The sequence below is a fragment of the Oncorhynchus gorbuscha genome, linkage group LG17 (genome assembly GCF_021184085.1).
Source record: "Oncorhynchus gorbuscha isolate QuinsamMale2020 ecotype Even-year linkage group LG17, OgorEven_v1.0, whole genome shotgun sequence".
NCBI lineage: Eukaryota > Metazoa > Chordata > Actinopteri > Salmoniformes > Salmonidae > Oncorhynchus > Oncorhynchus gorbuscha.
The window spans coordinates 19,824,002-19,829,180 of record NC_060189.1 but is presented as its reverse complement, the minus strand read 5'-3'; positions in this window follow the sequence as shown (position 1 = coordinate 19,829,180).

Here is a 5,179-nt window from a genome sequence, read left to right as displayed (position 1 = left end):
CTCCAAAACAGACTGTAACTCTTTGTTAATGTCACGAATCCCGCTTCCTGAGTCTGTGTTTGCCTGTGTTTCTGTCCTGGAGTGTGTTTCCGGTGTCCTGGAACGCACCCTGTCTGGTTGCCGGGCGAATTAGCTTGTTGGGAGATCGATGTTCACACGCACCTGTATCCCATCAGTAATCTGCACACCTGTCCTGATCATCACCTCTCCCCTTCAAAAGCTCTGACCTGACATCCATTCCCTGCCGGATCATTAGCCATGAACAGTATGTTGTGCCATAGTATCAGCCTCATGTTGGATAGAATTTGTTTTGTTGTTTTTTACATATTGCTTGCCTTAAACTTACCTCCGTTTGTTCTGTCTTCAGTTACTCACCCGGATCATTTACCCCATTCCCGCCTGGCTGTCGGAGGATTCCGCTACCCCATTGGATCCACCTATTTACTCCCATCAACTCACCACCGCTGCCCGCTACGCCACCTGGGTATATCTACCCATTCACATTTACTTGTAAATAAATACTCACCTTCTTCCTACTCTCCTTGTCCTGGTCTGCTTCTGGGTTCGATTTTGAAAGAACGTGACAGTTAAGGGTTTCAGTGACTACATTAGCTGTGGTTGCTGATGCATATATGGTTGAATCATCAGCATACATGGAAACATATGCTTTGTTTAATGCCAGTGGCAGGTCATTGGTAAAAAGAAATACGAAAGAGTAGAGGGCCTAGAGAGCTGCCCTGCGCTACACCACACTTTACATGTTTGACATTAGAGAAGCTTCCATTAATATAATTAGCAATAATATCAAAGGCTGCGCTGAAATCTAACAGTACAGCTCCCACAATCTTCCAGTCATCAATTTCTTTCAACCTATCATCAGTCATTTGTGCCAGTGCAGTACATGTTAAGTGCCCTTCTCTATAAGCATGCTGAAAGTTAATTTATATACAGAGAAATAGCATTGTATTTGGTCAAACAATTTTTTTCTAACAGCTTACTTAGAGCTGTCAGTAAGCTTATAGGTCTGCTGTTACAACCAGTATAGGCCGCTTTATCACTCTTGGGTAGCAGAATTCTTTGGCTTCCCTCCAGGCCTGAGGACAAAGACTTTCCTCTAGGCTCAGATTAAATATAATTTTAATTTAATTTTTACCTTTATTTAACTAGGCAAGTCAGTTAAGAACAAATTCTTATTTTCAATGACGGCCTAGGAACAGTGGGTTAACTGCCTGTTCAGGGGCAGTTCAGGGGCATCAAATGAATTATCTAAGTGAGTCTCAGAAATAATATATTAATGTTATCTGACGTTAATAAGTTATTGATTTCATGAACCTTTTTTCTAAGGCTACATGTAGCTTATCAGAAATAATCAAACAAAGAAATAAAAATAAACATTCAGCAGTCCATTAATCAATTGGTGTCTGTGTGTGTGAGGTGGGGTTGAAGCTACAAACCCATTGGCTTAGCTCTCTCATCCCCTCCAGGCTTCTGGGAGGGAGAGTGGACAATGAGCCTGTCATAGCGGATGTAAGCAATGTCCCCACTCACTTTGGCAGCGTTCATGGCTAGGATCACTTCTTTCCTCTTCTGGCGCACAGCTTCAGGATAGTCCTCGTTGACGAAGATATATGTTCCTCTCATGTTCTTGGCTCTTTCCAGAACAGCTGCCTTGTCCTTGAACCTCAGGAACTTGACCACTCTCAGCCTGGGCCTGTCACTTACGCTGGTAGTGGATTTTCCAGTCCTGTGGGCGCGCTCCACCTCAATCTTCCTGTGGTCCATCTTCAATTTCAAGATAATTTCCCTCACTTTGTCCTCAGACTCCATCCAGGTCTCATGTGGAGATTCTGCAATTCCGTCCACAACCATGTTGTTCCGCCTTGACTGTCCCTCGAGTCTGATTTATCCGTCACTGTTTTCATGGATTCAAATACAGAACTGATGTCCTCTCTCAATGACTTACAGATTGCTGTCATCTTGCCGTTCTCCTGTTTAAACTCATCGAGCTGACCCTGGGAGAACTGCAAACTGTTCTTCAGGTCCTGTACTTCTCTGGTCAGATCGTCCATTCTTTTATCAGTTGAATCCACCAGTATTTGGGCAAAACACATGAAGGACAAATGCTATTTCCTTTTTTGTTGTAACAACTGCTTGTAGAACTTTTTTATTATTATTTACTATCTTGTCTCATCGCTACAACTCCCGTTCGGGCTCGGGAGAGACGAAGGTTGAAAGTCATGCGTCCTCCGATACACAACCCAACCAAGCTGCACTGCTTCTTAACACAGCGTGCATCCATTTTACATTACATTTAAGTCATTTAGCAGACGCTCTTATCCAGAGCGACTTACAAATTGGTGCATTCACCTTATGACATCCAGTGGGACAGTCACTTAACAATAGTGCATCTAAAACTTAGGGGGGGTGGGGTGAGAGGGATTACTTAACCTATCCTAGGTATTCCTTAAAGAGGTGGGGTTTCAGGTGTCTCCGGAAGGTGGTGATTGACTCCGCTGTCCTGGCGTCGTGAGGGAGTTTGTTCCACCATTGGGGGGGCCAGGGCAGCGAACAGTTTTGACTGGGCTGAGCGGGAGCTGTACTTCCTCAGTGGTAGGGAGGCGAGCAGGCCAGAGGTGGATGAACGCAGTGCCCTTGTTTGGGTGTAGGGCCTGATCAGAGCCTGGAGGTACTGAGGTGCCGTTCCCCTCACAGCTCCGTAGGCAAGCACCATGGTCTTGTAGCGGATGCGAGCTTCAACTGGAAGCCAGTGGAGAGAACGGAGGAGCGGGGTGACGTGAGAGAACTTGGGAAGGTTGAACACCAGACGGGCTGCGGCGTTCTGGATGAGTTGAAGGGGTTTAATGGCACAGGCAGGAGCCCAGCCAACAGCGAGTTGCAGTAATCCAGACGGGAGATGACAAGTGCCTGGATTAGGACCTGCGCCGCTTCCTGTGTGAGGCAGGGTCGTACTCTGCGGATGTTGTAGAGCATGAACCTACAGGAACGGGCCACCGCCTTGATGTTAGTAGAGAACGACAGGGTGTTGTCCAGGATCACGCCAAGGTTCTTGGCGCTCTGGGAGGAGGACACAATGGAGTTGTCACCGTGATGGCGAGATCATGGAACGGGCAGTCCTTCGGGAGGAAGAGCAGCTCCGTCTTGCCGAGGTTCAGCTTGAGGTGGTGATCCGTCATCCACACTGATATGTCTGCCAGACATGCAGAGATGCGATTCGCCACCTGGTCATCAGAAGGGGGAAAGGAGAAGATTAATTGTGTGTCGTCTGCATAGCAATGATAAGAGAGACCATGTGAGGTTATGACAGAGCCAAGTGACTTGGTGTATAGCGAGAATAGGAGAGGGCCAAGAACAGAGCCCTGGGGGACACCAGTGGTGAGAGCGCGTGGTGAGGAGACAGATTCTCGCCACGCCACCTGGTAGGAGCGACCTGTCAGGTAGGACGCAACCAAGCGTGGGCCGCGCCGGAGATGCCCAACTCGGAGAGGGTGGAGAGGAGGATCTGATGGTTCACAGTATCGAAGGCAGCCGATAGATCTAGAAGGATGAGAGCAGAGGAGAGAGAGTTAGCTTTAGCAGTGCGGAGCGCCTCCGTGATACAGAGGAGAGCAGTCTCAGTTGAATGACTAGTCTTGAAACCTGACTGATTTGGATCAAGAAGGTCATTCAGAGAGAGATAGCGGGAGAGCTGGCCAAGGACGGCACGTTCAAGAGTTTTGGAGAGAAAAGAAAGAAGGGATACTGGTCTGTAATTGTTGACATCGGAGGGATCGAGTGTAGGTTTTTTCAGAAGGGGTGCAACTCTCGCTCTCTTGAAGACGGAAGGGACGTAGCCAACGGTCAGGGATGAGTTGATGAGCGAGGTGAGGTAAGGGAGAAGGTCTCCGGAAATGGTCTGGAGAAGAGAGGAGGGGATAGGGTCAAGCGGGCAGGTTGTTGGGCGGCCGGCCGTCACAAGACGCGAGATTTCATCTGGAGAGAGAGGGGAGAAAGAGGTCAGAGCACAGGGTAGGGCAGTGTGAGCAGAACCAGCGGTGTCGTTTGACTTAGCAAACGAGGATCGGATGTCGTCGACCTTCTTTTCAAAATGGTTGACGAAGTCATCTGCAGAGAGGGAGGAGGGGGGAGGGGGCGGAGGATTCAGGAGGGAGGAGAAGGTGGCAAAGAGCTTCCTAGGGTTAGAGGCAGATGCTTGGAATTTAGCGTGGTAGAAAGTGGCTTTAGCAGCAGAGACAGAGGAGGAAAATGTAGAGAGGAGGGAGTGAAAGGATGCCAGGTCCGCAGGGAGGCGAGTTTTCCTCCATTTCCGCTCGGCTGCCCGGAGCCCTGTTCTGTGAGCTCGCAATGAGTCATCGAGCCACGGAGCGGGAGGGGAGGACCGAGCCGGCCTGGAGGATAGGGGACATAGAGAGTCAAGGGATGCAGAGAGGGAGGAGAGGAGGGTTGAGGAGGCAGAATCAGGAGATAGGTGGGAGAAGGTTTGAGCGGAGGGAAGAGATGATAGGATGGAAGAGGAGAGAGTAGCGGGGGAGAGAGAGCGAAGGTTGGGACGGCGCGATACCATCCGAGTAGGGGCAGTGTGGGAGGTGTTGGATGAGAGCGAGAGGGAAAAGGATACAAGGCAGTGGTCGGAGACTTGGAGGGGAGTTGCAGTGAGGTTAGTGGAAGAACAGCATCTAGTAAAGATGAGGTCGAGCGTATTGCCTGCCTTGTGAGTAGGGGGAAGGTGAGAGGGTGAGGTCAAAAGAGGAGAGGAGTGGAAAGAAGGAGGCAGGGAGGAAGAGTCAAAGGTAGACGTGGGGAGGTTAAAGTCGCCCAGAACTGTGAGAGGTGAGCCGTCCTCAGGAAAGGAGCTTATCAAGGCATCAAGCTCATTGATGAACTCTCCGAGGGAACCTGGAGGGCGATAAATGATAAGGATGTTAAGCTTGAAAGGGCTAGTAACTGTGACAGCATGGAATTCAAAGGAGGCGATAGACAGATGGGTAAGGGGAGAAAGAGAGAATGACCACTTGGGAGAGATGAGGATCCCGGTGCCACCACCCCGCTGACCAGACGCTCTCGGGTGTGCGAGAACACGTGGGCGGACGAAGAGAGAGCAGTAGGAGTAGCAGTGTTGTCTGTGGTGATCCATGTTTCCGTCAGTGCCAAGAAGTCGAGG